Raw genomic sequence first — 17,428 nt, forward strand, 5'->3', positions numbered from 1 at the left:
AGCCGCGGCTGTTTTTGAGCACCCCCTCCATATGCAGCAACTGAAGATTCTCCAGTCCAGCTCGGAAGTTTCAGCACCTGCCCTATAATATGACATCCGGCGTATAAGATGACCCCTGACTTTTGAGAAGATTTTCCTGGGTTAAAAAGTAGTCTTATACGCCAGAAAATGCAGTATATAAACTAACATTCTTGTAGCTCCCACAAAAATTACAAGAAAATGTAAGAAGAGTGTTTCTTTGGATCAGACAAAAGTTTTGCTTATGCCCACATCCTTTTTTCATTATGACACTCCTTATGACATACCTTTAGGACACCCACAGCCTGGACATGGAGTCAATAGTCTTTCTCCTAGGCTTATGAGTTGCTATGCTTAAAGTCTTTTCTGACAAGGCAAACTATCATGGGGTTTTCTAGGCAAGATTTATTCAGAAGGGGTTTGTTTTGCCTTCTCCTGAGGCTGAGAGAGTGTGCTTTGCCCAAAGTCACCCAGTCACCCAGATGGTTTCCATGGCTGAGTAGGGATTTGAATCCTGATCTCCAGAGTTGTAGTCCAATTCTCAAACCATTACACTGCAAGACACTGTCCCTATCACATTAATGGCCACTTTTACTATCTTAGAGTGATGCAGTTTCTGTGTACTCTGTGGCTGCAGCAGTATTATTATTAACATTAATTATGTTGAGCTATCATCTAAACATTTCCTATTGTCTCGCATAAACAGATGGTGGAATTGTGGGGTTACTAACTTAATTGATTGTTGCTTTGCCTATGAAAAATGAAACAAGCTGCAGGAAAAAGTCAATTGGAGAAACACAATTATTCTTAAAAGGATTAGGATAAGAAAAAAAAAGTATACCTAAATCAAAGGTGTTATTTAATAAATGCAGGAGGTCCTATGCTACTGAAATATTTTGCACTGTGATATCTGAATTATAAAAAAGATAACTATCAAGGAAGGTCAGTTGGTTTTTACTTTTGAAATAATTAGAGCTTTATAAAATATAATTTTTATTGATAAAATCATAATACTTAACACACACACCACACAAATTCATCTGACATTCACAAATCTGAGCAATTTTATTATCCATATACTATAGCTATTTCATTTATTAATCCATTCTTGAACAATTATTATTATTATACTTTTTTCCAATTCCAACAACATTGCAATAATTACAACTTTTGATTAACTAAACTTAATGTGATTCAAACTTAGTACACTGGTGCCTCGGGTTACGAAATTAATTCGTTCCGCCATTCCTTTCGTAACCCGAAAATTTCGTAACCCGAAACACTTTTTCCATTGAAAATAACTAATGCGTTCTATGACCTCAGACTGAACCTGCAAGTCAAAACAAAGTTACAATAGAGGCCTATTAAGCTAAGTACCCTACAATACAATGTAATACAAAGTTGCCTGAGGCACTAAAGAGCTTAAGAATGACTTGCAGGTCCATTCTAAAGGTTTCTAAAGGATAAAGAAAAAAAGTTTTTTTCTTACCTTTGCTGGTCCTGGCATCTCAGAGTGAGGCAGGAGGAGGAGCTAAGAGAAGGCTTTCCGTTAGCACTGGAAAGCCTATAGCTGCACTTTGCAGCATTTGAATTTCGCGCCGAAATGAATTTCGTAACCCGAAAAATATTTCGTAACCCGAAACAGTTTTTGCCAATCCAACTTTTTCGTATCCCGGAAATTTCGTAACCCGATCATTTCGTATCCCGAGGCACCAGTGTATTACATTAAACAAATTTACTGAAATCAATGGAACTTGTTAGTTATTTAGATCTTCATTGATTTCAACAGGTCCATTCTAACTATGGCTAAATTAGTATGCAAAGGGTTCTTGTAGCACCTTTGAGACTAACTGTGCTAAAGAAGTTGTAATATAAGCTTTCATAGATTCGGTCTGCTTCCTCAGATGTATGGAATGAACTGGTGGACATATGTTAATGCCAGCAATGAGGAAGGAAGTTGGACTTTGCTTATTAAGAGCTCCAGAACCAAACTGGATGATCCAATCTAGACCTATTACTAATGAGTGGAAATTAAACCAATTTGATTGAGAATTTGGCTAAAGACATTAAGGGTAACAATTTCCCCTTTGACATGATTGTCTAGTTGTGTCTGACTGAAGGTGTGGTGCTCATCTCGATTACTAAGCCAAGGGAGCCAGCAGTAAATAAGTGGTACCTATTTATCTACTTGCACTTTTACATGCTTTCAGACTGCTGGATTGGCAGAAGCTGGGACTAATGAAGGGAGCTCACTCCATCAAGTGGCACTTGGATTCGAACTTCTGATCTTTCAAACTTCAGGTTGTCAGAGTTGGGGTCTTAATCACTAAGCCACTGCATCCCCCCAAAAGATTACACAGCCTTAATTCATTTTAACAATCTTCTTCTTTATGCAAATCCCATTATAATAGCAATAATGATCTTCTAGGTATGTTTTCTAGAAAATAAGACCCAATTGCTTCAATGAAACATACTACCCAGTATGTTTTAAGAGCCGTAGCATAAACCACTTATTAATCCATGTATGCTCATACTGCCTGCTATTTAGGGCTCTGGGAAAAACACTGGATTGTTCTTCCTCTGTTTAAACTGGTACTAATAAACACAAGTTTACAGGACTGGGGAAGTCATTTCCTACATTAGGCACCTGCAAGACACAAGTTTCAAGGGTTCTGTTTCTCTTAATGGCAATCACTGAATGCACCTGCAAAACAAATAGAAAAACAGTTCCAAGCTGCACTCCATGCATTAATATTGGCACGTTCCACTACCGCAAGAACACAGGTCTCTGAAGTATGTTCAGTTCAATATCTGGCAATCTGGTCATTTTGTTCCATTTAAAGTTAAAAGTTGGCTAGATAATATGCTGTATGAAGAATAGACATGACAATGCAGCATTAGGCTGACACATGGGTCAAAGAAAACTCACCCTTCCTTAGGCGGCAAGAGAGTTGTTATGAACATAAAATAAGAATAAGGGTTGAGGCATTTAGAGAAAATGAGATTACTGATGCATATCTCTTGGGAAGTTAGAAGATGATATTACAAAGAAGGCTTAGAAATGAATTCCCTATAGTGAAAGAATATGACAGAATCCGTCTCTTCCATTATTGTTGTTTTTTTAAAAAAGGTAGCATGGAAAATCAACATCTGAAGTGTAAATATTGTGTAAAAGTAGAAGCAGGAATATGAAATGGAGCAGGATGCCGTGCTTGTCATAAGTTAAGAAGCAGAGTTTAAAAGACTTTTTCAAGCTGATTTTATGTTAACTTTTAACTGTTAACTTTTTTTACATGTTTTACCTGAACAGCATCTAAAAGCTTACCATATGCAACAACACAGATAATTGTTCAGAAATTCAGTATTGTGAAGTCGAAGGCTTACATGGCTGGCATCCATAGTTTTTTTGTGGGTTTTTCAGGCTATGTGGCTGTGTTCTAGAAGAGTTTATTACATCTTCTCTGAAGATGCCAGCCACAGATGCTGGTGAAACATCTTCTAGAACATGGCCACATAGCCTGACAAACCTACAAAAATTTCAATATTCTCTGCCACAAAAAAGGTGGGGGATAGCCTCACACAGAACAGAGACAACCTGAATCTCATCAGATTTTTTTGTTATTGTTGATGTACTTTAAATTTAATTTCCTGGAGTTTACTACTCTTTGTCCCCCCCCCCCCCCCCCAGAGCCCATATCTTCAAAATGAAGAAATGGCTTGTTGCCAACATGGATATCCCTCCATACTATTCTAACTGAGAACAACTATAACAACATCTTGACAAAATGTAGGCCTACGATTCCAGTGCCATCTTCTTTCTTTCTTTCCCCTTTTTTTCCCCAAACACCTTTGTCTGATAAAGAAGCTGTAGAACCAGTATGGCTACACCTGGATATGTTCATCGATATATGAGATTTATATTTGGTAACCTGCTAATTTTCAGTAAAATATACTACAGCAAGCTCTTGTTATCTGATGGGTTTTCCCATTAAATACAATTAAATCTCAAATCCCATTAAATAAAATGGCATAGTAAAATGGTATTATATAAAATTGCAAAATCAATGCTTGCTATTTGGTGTGTGTGTGTGTGTGTGTGTGTGTCTGTATGTATGCAGTTGGCTCTATTTAAGGGCAAAGGATCAAAGCAGGAGAACATATTGTTCAGTGGAGAAGATAGCACAATGAGCAAGAGAAGGAAAAAGCTACTCAGAAAGCAGGATACCAGCTGTCCCTGAGAAGCAAAGTAGCACAGAAGAACCCTGGATCTTTCCCAATGCTGGATGGCTGCTGGAATTCCAGCCAACAGTTTCCCTTGTATCTGCTTCCCTACACTCCTAGAGATTCCAGGCAGAAAGGGCCTACAACACCTACAGGAAGGAGGGAGGGAGACATTTAAGTCTTGCTGAATGTAGAACTTCACTTCTGCAAAGACCACTTGTGAAGGTCATATTCTGGCAACGATTATCATCCCTGGAAATACTGCCTGCCAACACCTATCACCAGCTGATATTCTGTTTTGTCAAGATTTACTGTCTGGGTAAGTCTGGGCCTGCCAATACTTACCACCAATTGGGTTGTGGAAGTCATGATAAAAAGATCCCCACTACAGTGTGAAAATGTCATTTAAATCATGCAGGCGGGTGGGTTCAACACGATCCTTCTTATAGAACCATTGACCCATCCTATCCCTATTTAAAGAACATTCTGTTGTTTTTCTTTAGGCCATAAAAGTAAGCAATTAGGTGACAGATACAATGGTTGTAGATCATTTGTCAGAAAGCACTGATTCAGTAAGCACAAAAAGGGAACTTCCAAAATATGGCAATTGAATTGCATTGGACACATCAGCCAGACTAGAATTTAAAGAAGCAAAGTGAAAGATCAGAGCCCAAGTAATTACCCAAAGAAGGAGAATGGTTGGATTCTTTAAGAAATCCATGTATTTAAGAAAAATGTATGACTGCAGCCAAGATATTGTTGATATTTTGGCATAGTAATGGCAGTGATCCTAGCTTAGTGATAGAATGCTTGCTCTGCACCAATGATGTTGCAGGTATGTTTACTGTCGAGGTAAACAGCTGAAAGACTATGCAATGTTGTTCTAGATTTTTCTCTACTTAATAGATTGTCATTTGTGTATGAGAGAAATGCTAATGTAATGATGCCCAAAGCTTGGAAATCTATTTTTTAAAAGGTCTCTCTCTCTCCCTCTCTTTGTGTGTGTGTGTGTGTGTGTGTGTAAAACAAAACCATAATCAGGGAAGTAATTATTCCAGGGTAACGTAGAATCTAGTGTGCCACAACATTTATGTAATAAATTGCTGTTACTCATTAAAACTGTGAAAACTAGTAATTTTTATTATCATTGCATTAACCATAACTTTCCCTTTACTTTCTGTGGTTTCTTTTAAAACCCCAGGATTGATAAGAAATTGATAAAACATGAAAAGTACCCATAAAATTGCCCTTTAAAGTAACCGTTGAAGTAACTAGAAAACATAACTTACAAAATTTTGCTATACAAAATAACTTTGCTTTTATCCTTTACATTATTTTAAAACTGCAGCTCTGTTAAATACCCAGTACTCCCCCAAAGAAAGTAGTTATAGGTAACTGCTATTGTTAATGTATTACTTTGAAACTCTGGTGAGTCAATGTCATGTTTCTCCACCAGCTACATTCTCTAACAGAAGTATGGAGAAATGCACAAACCTACATATCTCCATGTGGCTTAGACCAAAGAGAATTTTAACTTTTATTTGTCCGTCCTTTCTGTTTTGGCATCAAGACAATGCTTCAGATATGATCTAGTTATAATTCTGTTTAGTATTTAATTAGAATGCAGTTTCTGTACTAATTTGATGCTACATCTGTTTGTGCTTTCCCTCCAATCTGCTTTTTTAAAAGTCTCTTTTATGTATGCAGTATACTCTGCAAGTCACACATAGATGTACAGAAGCAAGAACTGGATTGTGAAACAAAAACTGACTTTTACACTTCTCTCACAATTACAGTTCAGTCATGTGTAGATGTAGTTTTGCTATGTTCTTTTTTTTTAGCAGCTTTATGACTTTCTATGAACCAATCTTCATTTGTTTTAACTTAATCAGATCTTTTTTTTAAAAAAGTATGCATATAGAGAAATGTATACTCCCAATGTATATATATCTTATCATGAAATGTAAAGGATGTAGTAGATTCAGAGAAGTATATAAATGACATGGTTCATGGTTTACTGTTAAACTACTCAAACTGTGAAAAACTGGGAGGATAGTTGTTTTCTAAAGGTGTGCATTATGCTTTAATGAAATTGATTTTCACACACATTAGTAGGATGTATCTCTCTAAAATAGTTTTTCCCAGCTATGATGAAGCACTATATATATATGAATGACCTGACGATGTTCAGTTTGCAGACTTGATCAATAATAATAATAATAATAATAAAACTTTTATTTTTATACCACTTTTCCTGCAGATCAAAGCGGTTTACAGTCATTAAAAACTCTATGATCCGTGTCATAGTACAATCTAATATACATACCAAGAGTACAATTAACAATTTAAAACATATATAACAACAGTCGGGCATCAGATAAAAATTTAATCCATTAGGGACTGGTTACCCTACAGCAGATCGGGAGGATATGCTACCCGGAAGAGATAAGTTTTCAATGCCTTTTTAAAGGCTTCCAATGTCGAACTGAGTTGAATCTCTTCCGGGAGCTCATTCCAGTGGGTTGGAGCTACTGCTGAATAAGCTCTTTGATGTGTTGCTGCCAATCTCTCCTTTGGCCATTCAAGGACTAGTTTCCCTGTTGTTCTGAGGGTGCGGGGTGGATTATGTAGGGAGAGGCGCTCCCTCAAGTAACTTGGGCCCAAGCCATAAAGGGATTTATAGGTAACAACCAACACTTTGTATTGAGCCCGGAAGCTAATCGGCAGCCAGTGTAGAGATTTTAGTATAGGTGTTATATGGTCGCTTCTAGACGTTCCCGCGACCAATCTGGCTGCAGCATTTTGAACAAGTTGAAGCTTCTGAACTTGGTACAAAGGTAGACCCATGTAGAGCGCATTACAGAAATCCAAACAAGAGGTTACCAGTACATGTACTATCGTTTCATGGTCCTTTTGGTCCAGACAGGGATGCAGTTGGCGTATCAGCCGAAGCTGGTACCAAGCACTCATGGTCATCGCATCTACTTGAGATGATAATTGTAGAGATGAATCCAGGAAAACTCCCAAACTGTGAACTTTGTCCTTTAGGGGAAGCGTAACCCCGTCCAGGACTGGATGACAAATTTCCCTGTCTAGATTTGGGGTACCTATCACGAGTACCTCTGTTTTCTCTGGATTCAGCTTGAGTTTGTTTAGTTCAAGATGCTAATGTACACTCAAGATATGCATAAAGTAGTAACTCAACTACAGGCAATAAATGTCCTCCTTACAAACGTTAAGACATTCAATATTCTGCTAATCAGATCACCTGTATTAACTGTGAAGCTGAAGCTCTATTAGCAGTCCCCTAATACTAAAGATAATTAGTGCAGGCTTGTCATTTTGATCCCCTCGCCCCTCCTTCCTGGCCTTTTATTGTATTCTTTATTCTTATGAGTCCCTGGGGATCTTGCAGTTTGGACACATTCTTGGATAAACAAAAGAACTCTTTCATTAAGAGATGTCATGCATGCCATTTATTGTGACTCACACACAATGCCTTTGATGCAAGGCTATATAAGTTGTGATCTATCAGATTCAATTTCTCTCCTTTAATATCTTATCTGGGAACCCACAATACAAAGGCTAGGATTCAATTTTCCATTTCTATTTAGCATTTATATTGATAGAATTAATTATTTTATTAGCATCTTCAGTTGGATGCACAATATACATACTTGTGTCAGAGTGATCTATGTGAGTGTCAGAGAGAGAAGTTGGAGAAGACATTGTGAATGTAACTCAGGTGGCAATATGATGAGACAAGGGGAGAGAACATGTACAAAAATTAGTACTGGACAAAATTTCTATGGAAGGAAAAATTACCTTGTGCTTATTAACATGACTGAGTGCTCAGGAAGACATGAGATGAAAACTTAATTCTGTGCTGATGGGATCAGTTTTAATTCTCAAGGTTCTGAATGGAAATTCCATATAAAATGCATATTGCTTGCTAACTACTTCCCAACAAGTTTCAATTTCCTCTCTTTGGTGATAATAACATTGTGAAGCAATAACCAAAGTATGAGATGGAAATGAATATTATCTAAACATAATTACATATTATATTAACCAGGGTCTCTCTTTCATATGCATATATATGTATATATATATATATATATATATATATATATATGAATTTTTTATTAAAATTAGAATTAATCAGAAGCAGTAATAGCAACCTATTCTTTCCCTACAAGACAAGTGAGCAGTCATTTTTTGGAAGGAATTATTCATTCCAGAAATTAATTTCTTTTTTCCTTTCATCAAAAAAGATCAGCACATAAGACTTCAGCATGGGAGAAGGTGTGGATATAAAAAGAACAGATAAATGTCTCTCATTAAGAGTACCTTATGTGATTGATAAAAAGACAGAATCTATTCCAAAATTGATAGGATATGAAAGCTTTTGTTTTATTTTCATCATATAGTTGGAAACTCATGCAATGAAGAGAGGAGCAAGAAGCTTAAGCATTAGAGAAGCTGTTTTAATAGAGACTAGTTGTGATCAGACTATGTAATGAAAACAATTGGCTTGTTCACTTCTTCCTAAACTATTATTCCAGGGTAACAGAGAATCTAATATGCAGCCACATTTATATAATAAAATGTGGACCTTAATTTCAAAAGGAGAAAGGTAATATTGATGGAAATAAGATGAAATACATTGATGAAAAACTGGAACTAACCATCCAATCTGAAAGCTAGCCAAGGAAAAGATCCTAGATTTCTAGGTGATTTAAACTTTTCTGAAATCAATATTGCTTGATGTTAAACACAGTTAGGCTCTTCCCACTCTGAATGGTTAGAATCAAATTATCCAGATTTAATCCTCTTCAGTGGTTTTTCAAACACTTCATAAGGTTACTGGAAACTTAGAGCTTTTCTAATAATTCATAGGGCCTGAACAGATAGGTCAAAATAAAGCTTCTTTGGGTCACTTTGGATGTATGCTATTTAAATGACACACACATCTTAAGAGGTCAGAAACTGTGCCAAAGCTGCACTCTAGTCCTTAGGACTGGAGCGTGTCTTTGCCGTGGCTTCCGACCTCTTAGGACACATGCATCATGTAAATAGCATACCTCAAAAGTTACCTGAAGCAGCTTTATTTTGGTCTGTCTGTTTGGGCCCATAGTTTCAGTTAGCCCTCCATATCTATAGATTCTGCATAGTATCCATGGGGGGTCACCCGTAAAATAATTCCCAAAAGCAAACTTTGATTTTATCATTTTATATAAGGTACACTATTTTATTGTACCATTGTATATAATGGGGCTTGTGCTTCCATTGGTTTTGTATTCACTGTGGGTCTTGGAACCAAACCCCTTGGATACCAAGGGCCCATTGTATGTCACTTGAACATTTGGAGGTATAAACTCTTACTTACTTTCTGTCAATATGTGCATGCTTTTATATGAGAGATGAGTTTGAAAGGGTTAAGATCCACAGCTGAGAAGTTGGTGCGTTAAACAGCAAAACATCAATAACATTAAAGAATCACAAATGATTTAATAACTAATCTCCAGCATCAAATGCCGAAGTGGCTTAACGTATCTTACAAAGTCTTCAAAGCAAAAAACCCTGAGGTGAGATAGTCCCAAAACAAATGTTGAATCAGGAGGCTGGCATAGGATGTCAAAGCTGAATGTAATTCATTCTAACTTGTGCGCTGTTGCTCTGACAGGAACATAAATACATAAGTGAAAGTCATAGAACAGGACTGAAACATACACCATGCAAAGATAAGAAAGCAGGTCCAGCAAAAACCTTTATCAGCACAATCTTTGCGACTCAGCTAAGCAAGCATGTGCCAAACAAGGCATGAAGCCAGGATTCTACCAACTGCATTTCAAAGGAATATCTGGACTGCAAATATTCCAGTCTTGTCTTGTGTGGAAAAAGGAACAATCACAAGAATAGATGTTAGGTAATAATAATATTTTTTTAAAAAAACTGTCAATAAGAAGGAGAAACTCAATGTATGAAGCCTTTATTGGGGGGGGGGGCACACTTTTAGATTTTTTAAAAAACAATTGTATGTAAAGACTCAGGAAAAGAGACAGAGGCCCTATACAGACATGATGCCACATGCTGCTCCAGACAGTGTGCAGCATCATGGCGCGCCTCCAGTGCTGCATCCAGATGACACAGCACTGAAGGGGCACCATACAGCCGCGCCACTGTGGCTATGGTGCCCTTTGGAGGGCACAAAAAGGAGACAGATAGGTTGAGAGGGACTCTTGCACTTACATGAAAACATGTCTTGTTATGTTTGCACCTCTGCATTAATTTGTTATATTGTGCTAAAATTTCTGGCATTACAGTCTTTTGAATTTTGTTCTATTTTGCAAGACTTTTAAAGAGTAAGTGTAACCAAATTAATCTTAAAAGCATTCTCAGTCTGAAAATATTTTATGTCAGTACAGGCATAGCTAGTTAATAAAGGATCCCTATTGCAATTTTACATCCATAAAGCTACCCTTTCCTTTACATCCCTAAAGCACCCTGTGCTGCTGGAAGTTCTTTTTCTTATCAGCGTTGGGAAAGTGGTGAAGGCAAGCAGGAGAAACAGAGATTCTGGGTGTTGTGCTGAAGCAGTATGTTTGTAGTATGTTAAGTATTATAAGTACAGCCATCCCTCCTAACTTACAGAACTGGGATCCGCACCCTCAAATATCTGTGGAGGGGCAACCTCCACTATTTCTAATGGAGTGCACGCTTGGACCACATGCATGGGAGCACGTCCCATTCAAGCCTATGAGGCTTCAATATGGAGTCTGGAACAGATCCCCCATGAAAACGGAGGGCCAACTGTAGTACAATAAAGCTTTAACTAGGAAAGAATGCTATTCTGCTGTAGCGGATCTTACTGTAGCTATGAGTTGACTACAGCAGGCAGAGTAAACAGGAGCTGCCTCCAGAATCCCTTATTAAGCATGGATCAAAACAAAGAGAAATGGGAAAAGCAGATCTGCCTCGCCAGCGACTCCCAGAGTATCAAAAAACCATACTGCTACAATATTGACCACCAGAATGAAAATCATAACAAAAGTGGAGGCTGGTGAAAGAAAAAGTCATCCCTGGATGCATTTTGGAACAAGCGTTTAAGTGATCTCGGGAAGGCTGGATGATTTTTTTTGTCTGCTTATGCAAGGCTAATTGACCTGGTGTTTCATTTCACATTTCACATATAGTTTTGAACAATATGAGAAGCTTATAACTTGGCTTTTAAATTCAGCTTACCTCTACCTGGCTTAAAGCTTAATTTGGGTGGCATCCTGATGTTATCAGAAGGTTTCTGCCACCAAATTTGTCACCTGAATACATCCCGGGTGCATACCTGCTACCAGAAGTGCTCCTCACAGCTCTTTTTGGATCCAGGAGTTTTTCCAACTTTAAGAAAATGGTTGCCTGAGCACTCCTGGAAGCAGCGATGGACCCAGGCTGTATTCGAGCTGCAAATTTGGTGGCAAAAACCTTCTGATAACATCAGGATGCTGCCCAAATTAAGCTTTAAGATGGATAGAGATAAAGTGAATTTAAAAGCCAAGCAATAAGCTTCTAGTCTTTTTGCTAGTCTTATATTTTTGTGGTCTAGGAACCAATCTCTATTCTTTCCATGTTATTTCTGGCCCTGGTAACCAACTTTCTGTTAAAGAAGGAATGCCTATGAACACATCTGCTTTGTCAACTCAGCCACGCTTGTACTTGAACAACTTCCAGTGTCTATTCAGGAGTGGCATTTCATGATAGCTAAAAGTTACTGCCTAGCTTAGAACAGGCAAACTGAGAGATAGGACAGTTATGATTTCAGAAGAACATGCACGAGCATATTTTATCACAAGACATAGACTTTTTTATTTAAGCAGGTCTAAGGCAGATTGTTTGAATTTTGGGCTATAACTCTGGAGACCAGGGTTCGATTCCCCACTCACCATGAAACCCACTGGGTGACTTTGGGCAAATCATATGCTCTCAGCTTCAGAGGAAGGAAATGGCAAATTTTCTCTAAACAAATCTTGCCAAGAAAATCTCATGATAGATTCATCTTAGAGTAGCCATAAATTGGGCATGACTTGAAGGTTTGTAAAGATTACAGGTACATTGGCCTGCTGCTGAAGGAGGTCTAATCCCTTAGTTTTGATTTTTATTACTTTGCTCTTAATAGTAATATTTTTGTGTGTGTGGTTATAATTAATTGTGATAATTTATTTGCATGTATTGCTTATATGTTACATTTTAATCAATATTTGGTTTTAATCTGTGTTTCATTATTGCTGGCCACAGTGAATGCCTTTTTGAAGGGAAAGGTAGAACATAAATAAAATAAATAGATCAAAGATTATTTTTTCTGAAACCAACCAATTTATTTTCTATTATAAATGTTCCTGATTCATTTACTTAATCATGTATATTTTGTAGGTTAATAAATATGGCTTAATAAACACACTTTAAATAACACAGTGCTAAAAGAAGTGACATTAGAGCTCACTTGCTTCCTGGCACAGACAGGTGTGAAGAAGCTGCAAGGAAACATGCTCTTTATGAAGAAGGTTGAAATTAGGGACTTTAAAAATGTGGCTTAATTTAAGTAATTTATCTTTCCACTCAAAGTCTCCTTTGTACAATTGAAATCTGAAGTGCTTAGTTTACTATTAGATCATCGCAGCTGCTGTTGTATCCCTTAGAGCAGATGTTCCACAGACAGAAAGAGGAGTGCTAATTTTTGCAGAAATGTGATTACTTCAAGTCAGTCTTTGGCAGTTGTTCGACCAGTGAATTTGGTGTATACACCATGCAGGTGCAATCGTACACAGCCATTTGTAGGAAAACAGCTGAGAGGAGAAGGAGAAAGAAAAGTGTCACAAGAGAATCTTAAAGAATGTCGCTTCACAATCAAACCATTGAATATGGGCCCTGGATTTCAACCAGGCGTTTTCCATTAGGAAGGAAAGCAACATAAATTAAATGGGATATTTAGTGAATATTGTCCATGGCATATTTTGTACTTGAAAAGAGGTGCTCCTTGGAATTCAACACTGCCATCTTTCTTTGTGGAATAGCTGTGTAAATTTGAGGTTCTCCATGTACTTACCACATCTTCTGCCCATCAATAAAAATAGTATATCAATCTAAATAATACATAAAGACCATTCATTATAAATACAGAGTGCATGCATCTTTTCGAAACTGAGCAGGAACATGCTATTGTGGCTCCAAGAAGCTATTACAAGGAATTGTAGGTAAAGGCTGCAGTTAATAACAACAACCTTCTGTATCTGAAGAGTTCTGCCAAAGACATTGCAAAGTTCATCTATAAATTGTTTCACTCCTGTTGTATTAGAATGCAAACACTAACAGGAATTAAACAATATTACATATTTTGAGGACTTGATATTAAAGATATATGATAGGGAAGTGGCAGCAAATGATTAGTTAAACAAATGCCATTCAATATTGACAGAACTATTATTATGATGAATTATTTTTGTACGTACATTAAATATGTATTTTATTTTATTATATATATCTTATTTATAAAGACATAGCAGATGGCAATAACATGTAATACTAGATGACTACCAGACAAAAATCATGTTATGAAGCAGCATCCTTTTCCCTGGAACTGCACATTTTGTGTCTAGTTTTAAATTCAAAATTGTAATGATACATTAACCCATCTTCATTTTTTATTGAATAAAATATTTTAATGATATGTTTTAATATGTTTATAAATATTTAATTGTAACAACCATAAATATCAGTTATATCAATTGCAAATATCAACTATTTATCAATAGCTTGAATCTTATGATCTTTGGGGAAGGGTTTTCTCTCTGTCCCACTACCCTAATAACAAATAATAATAATAATAATAATAATAATAATAATAATAAAACTTTATTTATACCCCGCCCCTCTGTCCAGGACAATCGGGGCGGCTTACAGATTAAATCTTCATACAAAAACCCAATACCCCTGTTTCTCTCCCTCCCCCAAAACAAGAATTAGAAGTTTTATTATTATTTAATTATAATTTAGGGTTGATTCTTGTAATTTCTTCTTCCCATGTATTGTTTATCCTTACATATTTCTTATTTCAAAGCTTTCAGCTTTTACTTTTATTTTTTAATATTCTCCCATCTTTTTTATTTCATAGTTGCCATTTATGACATTCCTGTTCTGATCATAGAGCATCCCCACCCTTGGTTTAAATTTCTCTTTGAATTCCTGGATCTTGCTGAAGAGGTCTTTTCCTTTTTTGTTGTTGTTGGCTTCCATTTCTCTGCATTGATTGTTGTAGTAACTCCCTTTATCCTTGCTCACTAACCATTGGACAGTAGCATTCATGATTCTGATTGTTTTCCTATTTCCTTTTTCTTTGGTTTCTCGTTTTTCTTTAACTGCTTGAAGTGTTTCATTTGTCATCCATTGTTTCTTCTCCTTCTTTTTGGTCACTGATATTGTACTTCTGCATTCCCTGACTTTTATCCATAGTTCTAACTAGGCTTAATAGTTCAAATCTGTTTCTCACAGTTTCTTTAAATTCTGTTGGAATGTTCTTCAGATCATATTTTGGTATGGTTGTTGGCACACAGCTGTGGTGTGTCTGGTGTGAGAACTATCCTCCTCCTTCTGTCAAACTGCTTTCTTGTTCTCCCTTCTTTACTTGATAATTTCTGAACCTCAGCTTGCTCATCCCCATACTGCTGCCATTTCCTGCATTTCAAGTCTGAATCCAATGGTCTGTAGGATTCCCAAGGACAGCCAAGATCTTTAAAACCACTTTAATACAAGTCAACATTTTGAGGTTGTTTACTTGAGTCAATATTTTCACATTGCAAAAAAAGTTTCTATTAATTCATTAATTGTGTAATTCATTTATAGCTTCCTGTTGATGAAGTTCTACATAATAATTGCTGTTCCCTGACACAGTCACTGTGTATGTTTTATTTACTATGTGTTCAACAAAGTTTCCCTTTAGAGAACTCTGTGTAGATAAGGATGATAAGGTCCAATCTGTGGAAGGCCCATGACTACCAAGATTCAAAGATCCTGGGCCCTTTCACACTACACAGCTGTATACAAAGTGTCCATGAAATATCTTTACAGTTTCAGTTGTATATGGAATTGAAACTATAATGATAATTTTCAGACACCCATTGTACTATTATTCCATTTTAACTGTCATGGAAACATGGTATAGAATCCTGGGATTTGCAATTTAGGAAAGAGTGTTTAGAATTTTCAGCCAGGGAGTAGTAGTATCTCACTGAACTACAAATCTCTGGAGTCCATAAGATGAAGCCATGGCAATTAAAGTGGAATCAAAATGCTATAACTGTGTCATTTACCTCCCAGTGAATGTCTTTTTGATAGCACAGAGTATAAAATACATACATGTATATATGCTATTCAAAGGGTTTCAGTTCTAAAATGTTATCCTCCAGTGTCTCTAACATATGGTACTTTTTATAAAGCAGTTTTACTTACAAAAGAGCTGGTCTAGCCCTTTCTATTCTGGCTTTTACACCATCTTATTGGGGGGAAGATTTGTTTCTGCTCTGTTTGTCATTAATCTCTCTCTCCACTACTTATTTGGGGGGGGGGGGGGTCCAGCTGCAGTGTTTCATAAATAGTTTCAGATCCCCATGGGTTCCAGCCAACCTTGATGGTGGCCCACCTTTGAGGCCACTTGCATCCTTTCCCTATCATAGGTGCTTAATACTGAGATGGGAATGGTGCTGTGGAGAAAGATCTCTCACAACCTTCAAGGGCGTAGGACCAACATGAGGAAAATGGTTTTCCCATTACGTAAGAACTTCTGGCATTCTCAGACATTAAAAAAGTGAAAAGGTTGTCTATCTGAGTTCTGTCTCTTTGCTGTTTTCTGATTAATGATAGGATTTCACCCTGAAGCTACCCAGGAGGGTGTTTTACTGCTATTATACTCCAAAGACATTTGCCGGCAAACATCACACACAAGGTCTCTCTCTACCATCTTGTTAGGATTTGCTGGTAACTTGAATTACTTTCCCAGGAGTCTGTTTCCTAAAATTAAGAGAATGAAATGGCTGGTTTTGGCCTTAGAAATTTCTATTTCTTCCAACAAGATTCCTTTTATCTACCACAGATTTCATGTTTCCTCCATTGCTTGTGGACCCTGACAAGGCAGTAAAAAGAATATATTTCTACAGACAGCAAGAATCTGAAATGACAGTAGCTCTGTGCAGGCTTTCAGTTTGCTCATGGGAAGGTTGAAAGTGGGAAGAGACATGTGAGGGTTTATGTTTTGAGGCATTCACAAATAACAACATTTAGACTTAGTGACAATCTGTGACTAGAAACGTGTAGATTTCTGAACTTGCAATTTGGTTTCACAACAGAAATAACAAACTTCATTGAAAAATAATAGAGTTGGAAGAGATTGCAAGGGACATATAAGCTAACTGTTTACCACTGCAGGAAAACATGACTACAGTAACCTGAGAGGTGGCTATCTAAACTGTTTAGAAACCTTTAATGGTTTAATACCTTCTGAGGCAGTCTATTCCAGTCCAACATGTCAAACAATACTTACTGTCAGGAAGTTCTCAGTATCTCTTTTGCTACTGGTTCAGTTTGTGACATATCCATACAGTAATAAAATGTCAATAACACATCCTGGTTAATCGGACTAAGCCCTGGTGGCATAGTGGTTAGATGCTGGTACCACAGCCACAAGGTTATGGGTTTGATCCCTGGGTTCCAACACTGACTCAGTCTTCCACCCTTTCATAGGTTGGTAAATGGAGTACCCGGTTTGTTGGGGGCAATTATGTTATAGATTGTAAACTGCTTAGAGAGTGCTGAGTTCACTGTTAAGCTGTATAGAAATGTACATGCTATTGCTAGTGGGAGAATGCACATACAAATTCATAACATGAAAAGTAAGCATTGATTTCTATGCTGAAGGAACTTGGCAGTTGAAAAAAAGGTAATTTTGATGAAACTGAGCTTGACAGATTTGCTTGTTCTTAAAAGGAAGCAAATGAGACATGGGGATTTGCAAAAAGCCACAGATGAGTGTTTTCATCACTGGAGCTCTAGCTTTTTAGCACATACGGGAGAGGTCTGAATAGAGCTTCCATGTCTGCTTGAACATGAATAAGACCCATGTGTGATAAAGCAATGACCTTGATAAAAC

Source organism: Sceloporus occidentalis, unplaced genomic scaffold (genome assembly GCF_023333645.1).
Source record: "Sceloporus occidentalis isolate IW3139 unplaced genomic scaffold, rSceOcc1.0.p SCAF_2, whole genome shotgun sequence".
Lineage (NCBI taxonomy): Eukaryota > Metazoa > Chordata > Lepidosauria > Squamata > Phrynosomatidae > Sceloporus > Sceloporus occidentalis.